General features: G+C 36.5%; 1 long non-coding RNA gene across 2 annotated transcripts; it reads right to left on the reverse strand.

Annotated features, from left to right (window-relative positions):
• Positions 1-1306: 1306 nt before the first annotated feature.
• LOC107129193 (uncharacterized) lies at positions 1307-20582 on the reverse strand. 2 transcript variants are annotated; one of them, XR_012433152.1, is made up of 3 exons: positions 20461-20582; positions 3514-3585; positions 1307-1778 (listed from the first exon to the last, which is right to left on the reverse strand). It is a non-coding gene; the product is annotated as an uncharacterized lncRNA (long non-coding RNA). The 2 variants fall into 2 exon arrangements; XR_001489418.3 differs by having other exon boundaries at positions 1307-2244.
• Between the last annotated feature and the right edge of the window lie 246 nt (positions 20583-20828).

The following is a 20828-nucleotide window of genomic DNA, read 5'->3' on the forward strand; positions in this document are numbered from 1 at the left end:
TGTAATGACTGATTCACTTTGGGTTTCACATAAATCCAGTCCCCCAACATGGTAGGAATATTTTTCTTCTTTCTAATCTCTCTTTACGTCCCCTCCCGCACCCTGCTTTGGGAAAACGAATAGTTGCATTTGGCAAACTCTGCAGAAATGTTAAGTGGGATGAAATGTCTTTTGGGTGGGGGCAATTGGTCAGTCTCTTTTTCCTTTCAAGACTCTGAGAGGTGTAGATCAGAGGGAAGCACTCAACTGATGAGAGGGAAGGTTTGTTGAGGAAGCTTATGATTAAAAGCCTAAGAATAGTAGATTTTCTATACTGAAATTTTAGGTGCATTTATTAACTACCACTATGGCAAAAAGGCATTAACTGAGCACCCATTAAGTGCAAGGAATACTAAGAAAATTCAACATAATCCTTGCTTATAGAGATCTCCTGGTGGGGACAGTGTGTTGCACATTGTTTGGTGAGCTATCTGTTAATATGCCTGGCTGGCTGACTGAATGAGGAGTTGATGCCTGTGCACAGAGGAGTGCAGAATGCCTTTGTGGGCACCGAGCACAGAGTTGAGACCAATTAGAACCTCTATTTGCAATGAAATGAGCAGATACATATGTTTTATATCTGACCAAAAAAACAAAAACAGAAAAAAGAATATTTAGAAAGCATGTCTGCAGGTGATGTAGTTTTTGTTTGTTTTTCGTTTTGTTTTTTTTTCTTTTGATAGAGTTTTGCTCTTGTTGCCCAGGCTGGAGTGCAGTGGTGTGATATCGGTTCACTGCAAACTCTGCCTCCCAGATTCAAGTGATTCTCCTGCCTTAGCCTCCTGTGTAGCTGGGATTACAGGCACCTGCCACCACACCCTGCTAATTTTGTATTTTTAGTAGTGATAGGGTTTCACCATGTTGGCCAGGCTGGTCTTGAACTCCTGACCTCAGGTGGTCTACCCCTCTGCCTCCTAAAGTGCTGGGATTACAGGTGTGAGCCACTGTGCCCGATGTAGTTTTAATGCCAGTTTTTGCATTGCATGCTCCATTACTGCAGCCTGTCCCCAGATGAGTACCTGCTTGCCTAGAGCATGATTACAGGCGCTGCACTGCAAGGGAGACAGTAGTGAGGATGAGCCACTCTGATCATTTATTTTGGCCACATGGAGGTGAGAGGAAGGAAACATTGCAAGAGGGAACAAGATATCGCTAATACAAAAATGCTTCTTTTTACTTGTCAGCTGAGATTCCACACATAGTGAGGTTTCGTTTTCATCACACAAATGTTTGAGGAAGAAAAATTCCTGACAAGTCATATTAAGACTGTAAAATATTTTATTAAATATTAGTATTTCATTAAAGAAATGGTAATGTCAAACATTATATGAGAAAGAAAAAAATAGCTCAATGCAAATGAAAATTTGATCAAATGCATACAAATTAGAAACATTTTAAAATATGTTAATTAAAATTACAGGCTTTATTCCCATTTCATGATTTACTATCCTGGAATGCTGTTCACATGTAATGAAGGAGGTACTATTAAACAAAAGTATTGAAAAATAAAATCCTGTTTACTTATAGGCAGTGGTCAGAACGAATCGCTTTGCTCCGGATTCCCGACTGCAGTACTTGGCAGCTGTTATTAAGAGCCTCACATCCTTTCCTCACGTCTTCCCACAACTCAGTTCTTTTTCTCATTGTTCTCTGCATTCCAACCCATGCACTTCATCATTCTTACATCTGAGGCATCGGCACAGAACAGGGCATTCTAGGTGCAGGTCAGCAGAAGTGTCCTGAAATGGAGCGTAATGTTCCTGCTTCATGACATTATGTCCATATTGTAGCTCAAAACTGTATTAGTTTCCTTTTGGCTCAAGTCTTCAGACAAACAAATATGTACATTATTTGGCCTCCAATAAAATCACGACTTTTAGAACTTTGCCAGTATATCTTAACATATTAAAATTTACATACTCTCAAATAATGACATGAATTATTTATTGTTCCAGGCATTTGAAATCATATAGGTTAGCAAGGAAAATATTTTGTATATTAAGTATATGACATATTATTATATACTAAATCAAGAGTATTATTGTTGCTGTTGGAAAAATGCTATATATGATGAGTGTATTAAACAGGGTAAATGCACATAAATTTTTCCTTTTCCTTCCACAGTATAGACCTCCCTTTGAAGACTGGCAACCTGGCAAGGGAGATTATTTTCCAAACTCTTGAAAACATGTGAGGACTCATAATCTGTTACATCAATAGAACTTGAAGAGAATTGAAGAATATCACTTCTGTGCCAGGTAGCCTAACGGAAAAGGTTAAGCTCTGCCGTTAGGCTCCACCCTCTTTCCTCATCCAACAGCTGTATGGAAGGATACCAAGGCTTTAGGAGAAGGTAAAATCCCATGATGGGAGAGGCCTGAGCACCTCACAGTGTGTGGAAACCAAGTCCTCACCAGGAACACATGCAGTAGGCCTATGTGTGCAAGGCATTCATCTCCATTGTTGGAGCTGACCTTTTGGGTTATTTTGTAACAGCAGTTAAAATTACCTTGTTAACACAACAGAACACTGTCAAAGGAATGCTCTATGGTGCCAACCCACTATTGCCTCGAAACAGAGATTACTTCACATATTGGTCAAAAGTCTCCAGAGAAACAGCAGCAATAGGATAGATGTGATTTTCATAGATAGATAGATAGATAGACAGACAAATAAATGGACAGACAACTAGGCACAGACAGACAGACAGACAGAGATATCAATAGATAGACAACTAGACACACCAATAGATAGACAGAGATAGATAGATAGTTAGACAACTAGATACAGACAGACAGATAGAGATGGTGGATGGATAGATAAATAGATATATATATAGATCTAGATAGAGATAGATAGAGATAGATATAGATAGATATAGAGAGATAGATGGACAGATAGACAAATAGACACAGATAGACAAATAGATAAATAGATTGATAGATATAGATGGACAGATAGACAAATAAACATAGAGAAAAACAGATAGATAGATAGATAGATAGATAGAGATAGATAGACAAATAGACATAAAAAGACATAGAAAGATAGATAGATAGATAGACAAATAGACATAGAAAGATAGATAGATAGATAGATATTTTAAGGATCGGATTGGCTTATGTAGCTATGGGGCTGGCAAGTCCCACATCTGTAAGGTAACCTGACATCTGGAAACTCAGCAGGATTTCTGTGGTAAGATCTGGAGGCAGAAATCCTTCTTCTTCGAAAGCCTCAGTTTTTGCTCTTAAGGTCTTTGATGGGTTGAATGAAGCTCATCTGCATTATCAAGGATGATTTTTATTTTACTTAAAGTCAATTGATTGTAACATTTATAAAATACCTTCAGAGCAGCATTTGGATTAGTGTTTGACCAAAGAACTTGACACCATAACCTGGACAAGTTGACACATGAAATTAACCATCTCACCCCCTCCGCCACCAGCTCACACAGAGGGCCAACTCCATCCTTACCTTTGATCATGTAGGAATGGGCACCTGACCCTGGGAAAATCCAGCTAGGGCCGATGATGTACATCTTGTGACCTAAAAGGAAAAATATACGTTTTACCCAAAGTATTTTTTGCAGTAATTTTCAACTGGGAAATATGAAAGCTGGGTAAACAAACAGGAAGGCAAAAGGCAGAAGCCTGTGTAACTTTAAGACAGGACCAAGACAATCAAACTTATGTACCAATCGGCATTATGAGGAAGCAGCAAATACAAGGTGTTCAACTACCGGAAAGAGCCTGGCTTCAGAGAGCATCAGAGATGACGTAAGGTAAAAATGGAGATACCAGAAAGAAGGATGATGATGCTGTCTCAATGCTAATTGCAGCTTCCATGAAATCTATCATAACTGAAGCTTCATTTTCAAATAACCTGTATATCCTGAAAGCAACTGCTAGTGCCCAACTAGTGATGGCTTGGGTATCTGCTTTTCTTTTAAACAAAAAGCGCTAACTAAGAGAAGCCAATAGGAAAGCTTGGCTAGATTAAGTGTTGTTTAATCTCATGTTTGAGAAACAAATGGGTGCAGTAAACAGAGGCAAAAGTTCAAACACATTGTGCATTTTTCTCCCATTCCAGTCTGTGCTCCACTTCGCAAGGAAAAAGGGAGAGAAGGTCCAAAAAAGAATTCTAAGGATGGTAAAATTTATGCTGTCAGCAATAGGAAGCCACAATACTCTGCTGACACTGATTAATCTTGAGTGAGTACAGTGTAGAGGTCATTCAGTTTTCACTTAAAAAAATTATTTATTTATTTGTTTTATTTATTTATTTATTTATTTATTTATTTAGAGAAGACTTTTGCTCTTGTCACCCAGGCTGGATTGCAATGGCAAAACCTTGGCTTACTGCAACCTCTACCTCCTGGGTTCAAGCAATTCTCCTGCCTCAGCCTCCTGAGTAGCTGGGATTACAGGCACCCCCACCATGCCCAGCTAATTTTTTGTATTTTTAATAGTAATGGGTTTTCACCACATTGTCTAGGCTGGTCTCAAACTCCTAACCTCAAGTGATTCACCCACCTCGGCCTCCCAAAGTGCTGGTATTACAGGCGTGACCCACTGTGCCTGGCTCAGTTTTCACTTTTAAAAAAAATTGTCATTGGATTTTCTGTGAAGTAAGCATGTATTTTTTAAGTAAATACAATCAAAACAAAAATTAGGTACTTATCTTTGTAAAATATGATACAAAGGTAAAAAGCAAAAAAGTCAAATGGTAAAAATGTAAGCAATGCCTTTAGAATTAATGAATGTAGATTCAAAGCAACCAAAATGTCAGACTGGATTTGCTTAAGATCCTTCTGGAATGTGTGGCTAGATTGTGGGGGTGTAGAGATGCACACAAGCCAAAGCATGAGTTAGAGTTGGCACCACAGTCTAGGCTGACGCAAGGCCATGGAGAGCCAGTCTGCGTTTAGGGCTGGTGTGGACGATGACAGATACAAAGCATGTCAGGTAGGCTTCGTGATGCTTTCCATCAGCTACAGTGTGGGAGGAATGACAAAGGAAAGCTAAACATGGCTTCCAAGTGCCTGACTTCAGCAATTAAGCCGATATTAATTATTTCTCTCAGAACATAAATGCAAATATGTTATGGATAGCCTACTTTAAAAGAAAAGGCAATAGGGTTGTTTTGAATTGAACAAACACATATAAATTCTCAAGTAATTAGGAATAAGAACTGGAATTACAAACGTTTTTAAAACGTTTTAAAAGATTAAGAGAGTTGCCCTCAACGGTGCTCTAAAATTTTGTTTACGAGAGAGCATATTTGGGGGTTTATGGCTGTAATATGAAGAGGGAAGAGAGAATACCACAAGCTGCTCCTTGCTTACTCTTTATTCTTTTCGACAATTCCAGGGAATTACTGGATATTGAGTTGCTTGGATACTACCATGTGAAACGCAGACCTGCCATGACCCCCATTTAAGTAGTGGAAGTTGGAGAACTGCACCTCTGGAGTTGGCTGAACTTCAAATCAAACTGCCTGAAACCAGAACTCTAGTGCTGACTAGTTACGTATGTTCTGCTTGCTAGTGTCTTGATTGGAACACACTCCATTTTAAGTCATCTACATTTAACATAAATATTTAATCAAAGTTGTCAAGTGTGCTTTGAAGTATCAGGCAACAGTCATTTTTCAACTCAGGTGTCTAGACTAATCAAACTTTAAGAAAGAGTGCAACATTTGTAATGACACTATCATTTTATTGAATCATTCTAGTTAAATTTGATTTCAGTGCAAAAATCACAACATTTGCTTTTCTCTGATAGAAATGCAGCTCAGAACTACAATTTTCATTTTGATTGAAGGGTATACAGCTTGCGGTGTTTTGGGCTCCACATGAAATTCAAAACTATGTGACTCTCATTCAGACCCACATTCCATGACCCTTCCTCTAAATTGAGAAAGGAAAGGGGAAACTTTTTTGACATCAATTCTCTACCTCCCCACTTCTGTCAGGCTAAATTTCTGCTTTGCTGAAAGAGGTAAATCTTTTGCTAAAGCTGTTGAACTGCACAGATAATATCTCCAAAATATTATTCTCAAAATATCAAGAGAATGATGTTATTGGAGGTTATATTATCCTTCACTGACTCCCAGAGTTGAGGTGAAGATTAAGTTAGATGGTATACATGGATGCTATTGATGGAATCACTATTAGAAAAAAAGAAACTATAAAAATGTTCAACTTCCATTACAACGTTATTGAAAAGAGCATACGTTTGTTTGTTCCAGTAACTTTTCTAAAATTCTTTAAAGAACATATTTGATTATATTGAGATATAGACTTTTTGTTATTGCCTGACTCATGAAAGAGGTACCTTTGGACATTTTAAAAGTATACGAGTTTACAGTACTAACAGATTGTTAAAACTGAATTGCTTTGGTTTGGAGCAGAATTATTATTAAATAGTGGTAAAAATGAAAATCAAAAGAATGTTTTCAAAGCCAAGTAGAGAACGTTTGGTGTAATTTTCCAGCAATAAGTCCCAGGAGAAAGCCTTGCCCAAGATTTAGCCAATGGGGCAATTGCTCACTCAAGGCCTTGGTTTTTTTTTTGCCCAAGTGTATTTCTGTGACCAGCGCACGGGGTAGTGTGACAGGAGGCAGCCAGCCAGATAAAGCTATGGTGGTAAAGTAATGACATCAGGTTCAGAGAAGGAAAACTGCATATACTCATATGGAACAACCAGTAAATAGATCAGATCCCAAACAGCATTCTTCACAAGCCACAGGCAGAGATCGTGCTTAGCATTGGGCCGCATGTTCTACCCTGCCAGGTACAGGCATTCCTGCTCAGTCAATTGAGGTTGGATGTTTTCCATCAGAGAGGAGTCTGGCCCTCAGGTCCGCAGGAAGTCGTATGAAATCAACAACAGAAAACAGAAAGTAAGCTGGTGGCATCTGTGAGTTCTAATGTGCAAAACTCTAAAATCCAAATGTCTGAAAGTCCAGAATTGTCTGTGTAAGTTTGAGGCAAAGCTGAAGAGGAGATCGAATGATTAAGAGTGGGTAAGCTGGTGTCACTAGGTCAGGAACCGAAGATGACATGGCAGTGAAGATGTGTCCTGCAGGGCTGGGGCTGGACAGACATGGAGAAGAGGAGTCGCAAAGCTGGAAATGCATGCAGCCAGAAGCTTAGGTTTCAAAAGGCAACATATTTTAAGATGTGGTATAATTTTGTTGGCCAGTTTTAAGCTGTTTTCTCTAAATTGTGTAAGCTTCGGCAGATCCCCTAAACCTAGATACAGCCCTGAGTACATGTGTCTGGAGAGGATTGAGTGTTTGCGGGATGAGAATAAAGCAACTCACATCAGACTGTAGCCTCTTAAGGGCAAGGTATCCCACTAGTGCCTGTAAACAGCTGGCTTCTACAGAGACATGATGTGGACATTGACTTTATCTGTAATGTATTCTGTAATTTAAGTTAATATTTACCATTTTTATCAACCTTGGCTTGAGGACTTTAGGCTACAGTGAAATGGCAGATTTAAAATAATGTACAATACTGGGCAATTTAGATGAAACATTTTATTTTCCATATTAAATTTAAAGGACAAGTTGACTCTCCCTTATCCAAAATGCTTAAGACCAGAAGAAGTATTTTGAATTTTGGATTTTTTTTTTTATATTGGAGTATTTGTATTATCCTTCCTGATTGGGCATTCTGAATCCAAAAATCCAAAATTTGAATTGTTCCAATGAGTATTTTTTTTTTTTTTTTTGAGAGGCTTCTTGTCAGTACTCAGAAAGTTAGAATTTTGTACCATTTCGGACTTGGGGTTTTTGGATTTGGACTATTCAACCTGTACCAATTTTGTACCTGCTACTATCCTACAATCTCATGTCTCCTTCTCCCTTGTGTGGCCAGCAGACTGTGAGTAAAAAATCCATGGGGTATTTCTGTGTTCATGCATTTGTGGGATGATTCATCCCTAAAAGACAGCTCAAGGCCTCTTCAAGAATCCTCCAACTTTCTCATTTCCTGAAGTTCTATATATTTTCATTTGCTACTGAAAAAGCAAACTAAATTTCATGATTTGCTGTTCATTGAAGAGTGTATTTTTCTCTGGAACATTGTCATATGAGTGTGTGTGTATGCATGGATGTGCATAGTTTACATGGGCATGCATAGTTTACACTGTACAATTTGTTTGTTGACTTACGTTAGTGTATTTCTGTTTTAATAGTTCCATGGAACAGAGGTCTTAATTATATCAGGCCGATTCATACAATTGACATTTTGTATTTTACACAAACTTAGTGGTAATGGTGATCTATTTTTTCTTAATTTTAGGTCACTGAAAATTAGATTTGATTTTTGTAGTTCAGAGAGTAACTCCTTTATCAAGTTTGATATAAGATGTTTCTTGATATGAAACAAAAATTATTAATATTGACCTTACATGTTTAGAGAATTGGGTTTTGGAATTTAATAAATATTTTCAAAAATCATAGGTAGATTTTACCAAGTATGTATATACACAGCCCTATATGATTTTGTCATTGATGCACTTTCTGAATGGTTTATTCCCACGCATTTTGAGAATGAAAGTTTTAGAGACATTTAAAAAAAAAAAAAAAAAAACTAAGCAGCAGAATCCTATTGACTTGTCAGCCAAAGATGAACTCATTTTCTTCAACTCCTAATGCTCACTGACCAAAATCCATTTTTTTTTTTTCAAAAAGTCAAGGACTAAGAAAAGATGTTTTTCAAGAAACACTGCAAGTTACAGATTAGAGAACATTTAATCAATCCGATGATTGGAGATAATCCTATTACAACAACAATCTTATCTTGGTTGTTTCCTAACAGGAATGAAAGAAAATCTGAGTGAAATAAACCCCAAAAATTTAAATGATAAACTTACATTTATTGAAATAGTAACTCAAAAAATAGATCGAACTTGATGAGTATTTTGTGCTAGTTGCTAGGGATACAAAGATGATTAAAATAAACTCATATTAAAATCTGTTAAACCTGTAAAGTAAAATGAATTAAAATCTGTTCTTTGAAGAGTTAGATAAATAAGCAAAATAACAATTAGTGTAGGAAAAGTGATAGTTTTGGGTTAGGGCAGGTGTGTAGGGAAGCACTTCTCAATTTCTTCTCTAAGATTCTCACTTACTCTCCAAATGTCAATGTGCCTTAGGATTTTATCCCTGGCCATTTTTCCTTTACAGACTATTAGCAAGTCTTGTGTGAGATTAGTCTTAATTGGCAGCTGTAAGCTGAGAGTGTCCATATCTCTATCTCCAGCCCAGATTCTCTGCTAAGGGCCAGTCTCACATATTCCACCTTGCATTAGCCATCTGCCAAGTAGACAGCCTAGACCCCTTTCATGTTCATAATGGAGAAACAGAACTCAACCAATTCTTTCTCTCAAATTTATGTCCTCTCTGGTCTCAATAATTTATTCATTCTACACACACACACACACACACACACACACACACACATGCACACATATATAACTTATGTCGGATCCAGAATAAGTTATTAAGAATAAAAGTTTAATAGAACAAAATATGCATTCATGGAGCTTATAATTTTTTTTTACACAAAACTAAATTATCAGTCACTTTTCTGATAAATAATTTGAATTGTGGAGTGTTCTAATCAAGCCTAATCAAGACAAGTAATAGTCATCCAGGTTACTTAGCAGACATATTACTAGCTTTGATTGGGAAGTGCAGAAAGAACTCTTTAGTAAGTTGTATTCCAGTGATCAATCATCCCCCATCATATTTTATTATAATTGCAACCCTTATCATATCTGTGATTATTTGGATAATTTATTTGTTTACTCCAATGGTTCTCAAAGTGTATCCTATGTATTCACAACACTTTCAACAAGTTTACAAAAATTGAAAACAATTTTTAATTATACTAAGCCATCGCACTCTGCGATGGCTCAGTGCATGTTGTGCAGTGGCAGCAAGCTGTACTAGCAGCTCATTGAACTCTTCATTTGCAATACTTGCAGTAAAACAAATAAATAAATACATAAAGCCAGTTTTACTTAAGAATGTCTGTTAGCTGTGAGTGGTGGCTCACGACTGTAATCCCAGCACTTTGGGAGGCCGACGTGGGTGGATCACCTGAGGTCAGGAGTTAGAGACCAGCCTGGCCAACATGGCAAAACCTTGTCTCTGCTAAAAATACAAAAATTATCCAGGCATGGCGGTGAGCACCTGTAATCCCAGCTACTCAGGAGGCTGAGGCAGGAGAATCGCTTGAACCTGGGAGGTGGAGGTTGCGGTGAGACGAGATCATACCACTGCACTCCAGCCTAGAGGACAGAATGAGATTCTGTCTCAAAAAAAAAAAAAAAAGTCTCATGATGAAGCACAAAAAGTTAATTTCACTGTATTTTGAGCTATTAGTACCGGTATTATTAATGTCCTGTGCTATGAAATAGAAGTCTGTGTTAAGCACTTCCACAGCATACCAGAGTATGACGGAATTCTTGAGGAAAAGTGCTCGTGAAATTAAGTTGTGAACTGGACTAGAGACTTTTTCATAAAGAATCATCTTTGCTTGAATAAATGACTGAAGATTCTTTATTTTTTTGAAAATGAATAAAGCGAGCCTATCATAAAACTGATGGTATTTTGTTGCCAATAATAAAATTAAAGCTTTGTATTTGCTACCGTTGACAGCTTCCCAAGATTTAAAGTCTTTTTGATGATATTTGAGATGATACTAACAAATCCGATTATATATATAGTGTAATCAAATGTGTCAACATTTGGAAGATCTTCATAAACCTGTGATTCACTATTTTTCAAATGACTAATACATGATTTTACAGAATCATGAATGGGTAAAAGATCCATTCAAAGTGCAAGATGAAAGGATTTGTATATAAAGGAGTCTGGAAATTTCACTGATACGACTTCAGATCCCACATTGCAATTCATCTTTATGAAGCTACCCTTCAGTGTAGTATCAAATAATAACTGAAAGGTTATTAAAGGTTATTAAAATATGCCTACCCTTTCCAAGGTAGATTTTCTTTATATACTTCATCCAAAACAACATATAACAGTATTTAACGCAGACACAAATATGAGAATCCAGCCATCTTCAATGAAAGTAGATATTACAAAAATTTGCAAAATTGTAAAACAATGACACTCTTTTCATTGTTTTAATTTCTTTAAATGGAGTTATTTTTTCATAAAAATATTTTCATGTTAATATGTAATGACTTTCTTGTTATTTAAAAATAAATAAATAAATAAAATCTTAAAATTCCACAGTGTTAATTCTGACTACAGTAAATATCAGTGGATATAACTCACATAAACAAAAGTTTTTACAAGATCTCAATTTTTAAGAGTATAAAGTGGCCCTCAGTCCTAGGAGTTGGAGCAGTACTCACTGGCCAGATACACTGTCTCTCCCCATTAGAAGGTAAGGATCATGAGAACAGGGACCTTGCCTGACTGCCACCTCTTTTATCTCCGCTTTGTGGAACACGGCTGGCAAATAGCACTGAGAAGAATTTCCTCAGCTGTCCATGCTTGCACATTTGGTTTTAATTCACCACACCCCAGTAAATACTGACCTGCAGGCCAGCAGCTTCTTTCCAGCTATTGGCTGAGTCATTTTTACATGCCATGTCCAGGCCACTCAAATATCTCTTCTTCTTCCCTGGGCTAATCAAGTTCTCACAGAGCACATGAAAGCCAGGAGAGATGAGATGATATTTTAAAGTTCTACAAATATTATTTCTTTATTTAGGAAAGATGTACTTGCGGATGATCAGCCACAAAAATGGAATCCAAACTTGATTGGAATACTTTAAATTACCCTGCAGTTTTTAAGCATAGGGTCCTGGCAGAACTTTTAAGAATTAACTATATCTGCCAATTTCTTTGTCTAATTATATTGAAGATCGTATTTACTTTTCCTATCTTTGTATATTGTGGATTTGTAAGGATTGCCTTTCTGAGAGTTGTCACTTCTTATCAGTTAAAACTTCAGAAATGATGCAGGCTCTCTTAATATATTCCTATTGAAAATTACTCTGCAGTGGTGTTGTAACCACAATTAATTGGTTGCAATTTGATTTGGGATCCACAGGAGGAAAAGGTGAAACATGATTTCCAAGTAGTTATGTTTACCATTATGGTTTAGTGACATGTGTTAGCCATACAAATGCAAAAGCGACATAACCTAGGGACAGGATTCTAGTACTTTATGCATAGAAGCAGCCAAGTGATTCTCATTAATGTTTACAGAAGTTAAACCCACCGTAAACCTTAAGGCAATGATTAGAACATATTGCCTGGTGTTCTTACAAGTAAACACCATCTAAGAGAGAGTAGTTTGGTATATGAATTTCAAAAATGACTGTTATTCATGTGAACACCCACTGGAGATCAAAGTGCATCTAAGCACAAATAAAAGTTTCTTAGTTTTAACTAGTAGTTAGGAGTTTTTAAAAGCTGTAACTCAGTAGAGAATGTCTAAGCAGAATGATGATCACAAAAGTAGTAGCACATATCTGCTGCAGTGACTAAATATATCCAGGACCTAATTTCTTTTTCCTTAAATCTGAAATATTGACAGATTTTCTACTATGTACTTCAGACTCAGAGTAGTACTACACGTAAGTTGCTAAGTGTAGGGTGATTATTTTTTAAATGTCTCTCCTAGAAAGCTAAAAAGAACAGAAAGAAAGCCACAAAAATAACTGTTTATAAACTGTGTACTTAAAAGGAAATTTGATTCTGGCCTTTTGCCTGGCTGAGAATAAGCTGGGAAGTTGTTACTCCATCCTAACAACAAGTGAAAAGCTGAATGAACTGAAAATCAACAGTCCTTCTTAGACCCACCGAAAAGTGAGGTCTCAGGACGAACCACTATGCCTAAAAGTGGAGAAACAGACAAACAGATAATGAGAATCACAGCATAGTGAAGCAGAAATCTCTGCAGGAAACAGTACCAGACACTTCATGTTATACTTTCAACAAAAAATTACAAGGCATACTAAAAGGCAAAACATACAGCTTGAAAAGACAGAACAAGCATCAGAACCAGACTCAGATATGGCAGGGATGTGGGAATTATAAGGCTAGGAATATGAAAGAATAATGTTAAAGGCTTTTTTGGTAAAAGCAGGCAACATCCAAGAACAGATGGGCAATGTAAGCAGAGAGTTGGACATTCTAAGAAAGAATTAAATACATTCTAGAATCAAAAACATTGTCATGGAAAAATTTTAAATGCTTTTAATGGACTGGACATGCCTGCGGAAAGAATTTCCATACTTGAAGATATGTCAATAAGAACTTCCAAAATTTAAAAGTAAAGCAAAAATTAAAATAGAATATTAAAGTATCTGAGACAATTACAAAAGGCATAACATACAAACACAGGGAATGCAAGAAGAAAAAGAAAGAGAAAAAGGAACAGAAGAAATATTTGAAATAATAATGACTAAGAACTTCACCAATTAATGTGACACCAAACCACAATTTCAGGAAGTGAAGAGAACACCAAGTAGGATAAATGCCAAAAAGAAAAAAAAGGACAAGAGGAGAGAAGGAGAAAGCCCTACACTTATATTCAGGCATATAATATTCAAACTGCGGAAAATTCAAAATAAAGAAAAAATATTGACTGAAGCCAGAGGGAAAAATATCTTATTTATAGATGAGTAACTATAAGAATTACATCAGATGTCTCAGAAACCAGGCAAGCAAGAAGAGAAGAGAGTGAAAAATTCAAAGTATTGAGGAAAAACCACCAGTCTGTAATTCTGTACCGTGCAAAATTACCCTTCAAAAATGAAAGAGAAACAAAAGCTTTCTCAGATAAACAAAAACTGAGGGAATGTATTGTCAGTAGACCTGCCTTGAAAAAAGTGGTTTTTAAAAAAGTTCTCTAGAGATAAAAAAAATTATACGGATCAGAAACTTGGAGCTACATAAAGAAAGGGAAGCTTTAGGGAAGAAATCAGTGAAGATAAAATAAAATCTTCTATTGCCTTATTCTCAATTGAGCTAACAGACAACAGATTGTTCAAAATAATAATAACTGATACATTCTATGATTATAGCTTATGTGTAAGTGAAATGAATGAGGGTAATGATACATGGCATGGGAAGGAGGAATTAGGAATATAATACTCTAGTACACATATAAAACATGTAAAATAGAATGTCTCTATAATAGTCCTTTAACATAAGAACATGTGCCAGGTGTTGTAAGAGAGTTAAACAGTGAGAAGTAATTTAAATTGGGTGGCTAGGGAGGGCCTCTCCAGGGAAGGGTATTTAGGATGAGACTGGAAGGATGCATCAGTTAGCCAGATGGAGAGCTATGAAGAGTGTTGTGAGCAGAAGCGAGAGAATGTATCAAGTACCATGCATCTTGCTTCATGAGAGACACCGAAATAGAAAGAAGCTGCGAGATATAGAAGAGGAGCCCAGGGCAAGCTGGAGAAGGAGGTCGATTCAGTTCCTGCAAGGACTTTTAGGTAATGGGATGCTGGTGTGTTGAATTTTATGAGATGTGTTGACCATGGGTATGACATGATCTTAGTTATGTTATAAGATAATTATGTTTGCTATGTGGAGGATTGATTAATTGTGACAAAGCAAGATCGAAAGTACAAAGAACAATTAAGAAGCTACTGTGTAATTTCTGTGAAAGGTAGTAGCTATTTGCTCTAGGTACTTACAAGTGGTATGGAAAAAAGTGAATAGATTTACACACACATACACCTGACATAAAAACAGAATTGTTATTTCTTGGCTTGTAAATTTCTAGCCATATTAGTTTTACTACAACATCGGCATAGAAGAATCAGGTGACGAAGGTCAAATTTGAAGACTCTAGAGCATGCTCAGGCCCTATCACAAAGTAATGGTAAATAATACTTCGTTCTCGAACAAAATAAGTGGAACTTTCAGTTTGGTTGTAATTTCAGTAGCATAGGTTCTAAGTAAAATCTGTCTTTCTAGATAATCTCTGAAATCATCTTTTTCTTTCTTTGAGAATCTGCCTTTTAAAACTCTATTTCAAGGTTCTCTCTCATTTTCTTCTATTGGTGACATGGCCTCGTTTTCTGTCAAGGAACCAACTGTTCTAAAATTCTTGAATCCCTGCCAATATATTTGAATCTTCCAGATTTAACCATTTACCTTTATCTTCATATGTTGCTGTTCCTACATACCTTCAATGAATTTTAAATGATGTAGTATTTTGCTTAAGTCCATGCTGCAATAAATACCCCGGTACATGCCCCCTGATGCACTTGTGCAAAACATCCCTAGGATATCTCATTGAGCAATTCTCAGCTGGCTCCAGGAATTCAGAAAATATTATCCTGCTGTCTCTGGCTTCCATTAGTATATGGGGAAGCCCATTGTTGGTCTAATCACCATTCTTTTACAGGAAATCTCTGTTCTCTTGGCTGTTTTAAATTATTTTCTTTGCTTTGCTTGTTTTGTAGTTTTATTCTGTACTTTCATGTACCTGGTGTGATGTTTGCTAGCTTTCCTGAATTTAAAGATTCATTTTGCTCATTAGTTTTAAACAATTCTCACATGTTACCTCTTAGACTATCATCCTGCTCCATTCCTATCTTTTTTCTCTCCTCCTAAAACTCGGATCAGTAGTATGTTTGACCTTTTCGTTTTCTCTCTTATACCTTTCCATCTCTCTTTTATATGCTTATTTCCTTATCTTTGGGTTGCGTTCTACATAATTTCTTCAACACTAACTTCCAATTCAGTAATTGTCTCAGATGCTGTTTATTATATTGCTAGACATTCTGCTATGCTCAATTCCTAGTCTGCCTTTTCATTTTTAGTCAAAACCTTTGTTTATTTAAAAATCATATTAAGGAAACTTACTGTATAATCTATAACTGATCACTCAGAGACCTTCTGTGATGCTCAACCATAAAGAAAAACCTATAGACACACTGAAAATAGAATATCCTTACAGTTGCCTCAGTGGAAAGTCTTGTGCATAATTTCTGCCCGCAGAATTAAATTCTGACCCTTCCACTTACTAGTGAGGTGATTTTGAAAAATTTTGTTGACCATTCTGAGTCTTAGTCTTAATATCTGTGTAAGATAGTATTAGTTCCTATCTCCAAAGAATGTGGTGATGATTAACTTAGCAAACATATATTCAGTTTTCAGAACAGAACATGGAAAACAGAAAATACATTTGCAAAAAGGAAATATGAGGAAAAAGAATCAGCAACTGATTTTTTTAAATGTCATTTAAAAGCTACAGCTTTCTCTAACGATGGCTCATTGGCTCTGTTAGCCTTTAGAAATAACTACATAGCAAATCACTAACAGAGGAACAATTAAGTCAAATTGTGAGTCACTCATTACTGCAGAAAAAATTAAATTGGAATTTTTAGAAAAAGCTATATGACAAAAAAATTACCCTTTATTAAAATGTGAGAATATCTGCAACATTTAGATGGGAAATCAATAGTACATGCTAAATCAAGCCATTGCTGTGGCTGCTCACAATCCACGCTGAGGTAGAATGCCCCTATGTGGGTTCTGGGAAAGAGGTTTGTTATTTGGTAGTGATGACAGCCGGGGGCCGCAGAGAAGGGAGAAACATCAAATGAGAAATGCATCCTCCACTTGTGGGCTGGGAAATGTACTTCAACACTGCAACTGTTGTTGTTTGCCCCAATTTAGCTGTGCTGGACATTGGAAGCAGGGGCCAGACACCTCATATCCACAGGGAATATAACTGAGTCTGCTTTGCAAGAAACTCAACTTTAGATTCAAACAGCACAATTATCAAAATAGAAAACAAAGTTAAAATTCTTCCCAAAACAAATACCTTGCCCAGATGGTTTTATAGGTGATTTTTTTTTTAAACCAAACATCCAATACACAAATACTTAGAATTTTATGTAAATTCTTCCAGAGAATAGAAACAAAAATACTCAGCAATTTTATGAATGTAAAAGATGCCACTCTTAGGTAATTAGTGTGAGGGATTTATTGTGTCTGTGTCCCAGTGGAAATACAAAAGAATGTTTGTGGCAACATTGGTTGCCATGGCCTCAAGGGGAAACAGTTCAAATGTCTAACAACTGATGAATAAATTTTGGCTTATTGACATAATATATCCAGAGGGGAAAATAGTGAATCAGAGCTAGACATCAGCCTGGACAAACTCAGAAATCGAATGTTGGGGAACAGAAAAAGAAAGTCACAGAAGGCCTGGGCATGGTAGTCCCAGCACTTTGGGAGGCTGAGGCGGACAGATTGCTTGAGACCGGACGTTCAAGACTATCGTGGGCAGCATAACAAGATCCCTTCTTTATAAAAAAGTATAACAATTAGCCAGGCATGGTGGCACACATCTGTAGTCCTAGGTATTGAGGAGGCTGAGTTGGGGAAGACTGTTTGAGCCCAGGAGGTCAAGGCTGCAGGGAGTCCTGATTGTGCCACTGCACTCCAGCCTGGCCTGGGTGACAGAGCAAGATCCTGACTTGAAAAGAAGACACACAAAATGACTGGTTTATTGTAAAGTCCAACCAGGCAAATCTGAACAACATATTGTTTAGAGAATCATTCATAGGTGGTAAAACCTTTAAAGAAATTCAAGGGAGTATTTTAGAGGAACCTAGGCTAGCAGCTATTTGCCCCACGGTGGGGGTGGGGAGATGATATGATGTAAGGTGTGCAGGGCAGGTTTTAAAAGAATTGGTGACTGTCATGTGCGTCCGTGTGAAGAGACCACCAAACAGACTTTGCGTGAGAAATAAAGCTTTTTAATCACTTGGGTGCAGGCGGGCTGAGTCCGAAAAGAGAGTCAGTGAAGGGAGACAGGGGTGGGGCCGTTTTATAGGATTTGGGTAGGGAAAGGAAAATTACAGTCAAAGGGGGTTGTTCTCTGGTGGGCAGGAGTGGGGGTCACAAGGTGCTCAGTAGGGGAGATTTTTGAGCCAGGATGAGCCAGGAAAAGGAATTTCACAAGGTAATGTCATCACTTAAAGCAAGGACCGGCCATTTTCACTTCTTTTGTGGTGGAATGTCATCAGTTAAGGCACAGCAGGGCATATTCACTACTTTTGTGATTCTTCAGTTACTTCAGGCCATCTGGGCCAATACGTGCAAGTCACAAGGAATGCTATGGCCTGGCTTGGGCTCGGAGGCCTCACAGTGACATCATTTCTTAAGATGGATACATTGGTTTTAGTATCATTCTTTAAGCTTAAAATACACTAGATAAAATATTTTGTAATTTTGATAGGTTTAATAATTAAAAAATAATAAAAGCTAGAGGACATTTGAAGGAAACGATTTAGACAGTTATTCCATATGTCATTACAATATTATTAAGATGCCCCTTTAGTCATTCCTGTTCTGAAATTCAAAGCATTTTTAATTTCTTCAAAAGGAAAGACAAATAAAAAATATTTTGCTTACACAATTGGCTGAATGATTTGGAATACCTTTGCAGAGTGGTTTTAATTCAAATTCAAATTAAGTGGATTAACTGTGTCCTCTCTCACAGATAAACACTTCCTTTATTTCCTCCATGTTGTACTCCAAGCATTTAAACTATTTGCTTTCAGAAAGCTATTACCTTTCTTGGCTTGATACATAATTTCCAGATATTCCTGGTCATACTCGTAGATTTGAATGGGCCCAGTTGACATCCACATCTCATGTGTCTTCTGAGATACTAACTGAAGCTTGCTTCACTCTCTGACTCTACAGAGAATTCCGGTGGATGTCAGATGAATGAACTGGAAATGCAATCATTTAACAGTGAGCCAAAATAGGCCCTTTCCCTGAAAGTGATTTTTAGAAACAGTGTTTTCTGAAGCAGAACATTCTGGAGTATACGTCCCTCAAAGCATTTGGATCCTTCAGCTTAAATGCGTATCTCTCCCCAAAAGCCATTACGTACTTTGAAATTCCGGAGTGCAAAAATTTGTTGCTTATAAATAGCATATTTATCTGTTAAATATCTGCAGCTTATGGGCCTTCATTCCTTTTTTATTCTTATTGCCCTGAAGACAATTTCTAAAATGATTTTAGAGATGTGGAGTAGTAAATGAGGTATTCCTGAGAGACAGCCTGAAGTGAAAGCAGTTTAGTTTGAAATGTCCCAAGTAATCATTTGGTTTTATATATGTGCTTCAAGGTAGGTTAAGGTGGGACAAGAGAATGAGGGTTTGCTCTTGCACCTGTAATTAAAATGGCAGAATCTCAGAGTTTCCTGGAATAGAATCTCATGTCAAGTTACTAAGAAACATATAGTGCACTTTTGGCGTTACAAGCCAACTACTGACAATGTGATGCAGGTTTTGAATGAACAATTTGTTTTGTATTTTGTCCTAATATGCTTATAAAATCGTAAACTATTTGTATTAAGAATTACAATATTAGTTTCAGAATTTATTCATTTTCACGTGTATTAATTTTTCAGTGATCAGCACTTAGCTCTGTTTCCTGCTTTCCGGCGTGCTAACTGGTTCAAAATAAAATCTAGAGTTAATGAAAACTATGTTCTTAACATAATGGTTTGAAGTATGTAATTTTCTTCCGGTTAAAACAAAATAAGAGAAATCTTATGTGAACAGTCTATGATCTGAAACATTTATTATGGCTTTATCTTAAAATAATTTAATGGGTTACTGTGTCTACTTCAACAGCTGCCTTGAGGCTTTGTTTGTTTGTTTGTTCAAATGGCTACCATCAGTCAAAGGAGACAGGCATAGTCAGCTCATTACAGCCTTAGCTGATGTACTAATGTAACTTCTAAGTAGGCTTAACATCACAGACTTTCAAAATGCTTAGCTATTAAACAATAATTTTTTCTTAGCTGTATTTAGAAAAAAATGAGGATTTTGATCTTTTCTATATGGAAATGATGACCTTTAGTAGAAGAAAATTCTTTTTATGTATTTACAATTACTAAACTCTACTGCTTACAAAACTTTGATTAGAAAATAATGTTTAAATCCTGTAGGTGGATATCTATATGCATATTTCTGAATTTGAATATGTATGTATATATGCATAATGACAGAATAAAGTAACTTACATTTAAAATGTAACATTGATATATAATATATAACAAACATATATGAATGTAAATATAGATACATAAACATATATGCAAACATATAAATATAAATATAACATATACATATAAAATATATGTAAATACATATAAAAGATTTTTTACATACAAAGTATCTTAAAAAGAGTTTGCTTCAAGCTAAATATTTTATATGTGTATTTATATTTATATTTCTACCTTTCTCACTTTAATATATTTAAAGTGACAGTTCCTTGCTATTTTTGCATAATGTTTGAGTATTAATTTACTATTAATGTGTTATTTTCTTGGTATCTGTAATAAGAAATATATATCGTTGTCTTTACCCTCAGATCTTTATCCTGAGATAGAGTTCTTAAAATCCTTGCAGTAGGGGTGCTGAAGGAATCATTTGTTCTGTATTTGTTCTTTAACCCTAGTTTCTGACACAGAGCTCCTTTGTAATGTCCTGAGTGACAGGCGCACCTTTTGTTCTAACAGCGTGGCTCTCAGAGGGCTCCTGGATAACCTTAGCATGAGGGCTGGTTTCCCTGGGAACCAATCACCTGTGTAATGAGGGGGTTGGAACTTTCAGCCCCACTTTCTAACCTCTAGAAAGGGGAGAGGAACTGAAGATTGAGTTGATCATCGATGGACAATGATTTAATCAACTATGATTGCATAATGAAGCCTCCATAAAAACCCGAAAGGCTGA

The sequence above is a fragment of the Macaca fascicularis genome, chromosome 3, assembly GCF_037993035.2.
Source record: "Macaca fascicularis isolate 582-1 chromosome 3, T2T-MFA8v1.1".
NCBI classification, from domain to species: Eukaryota; Metazoa; Chordata; class Mammalia; order Primates; family Cercopithecidae; genus Macaca; species Macaca fascicularis.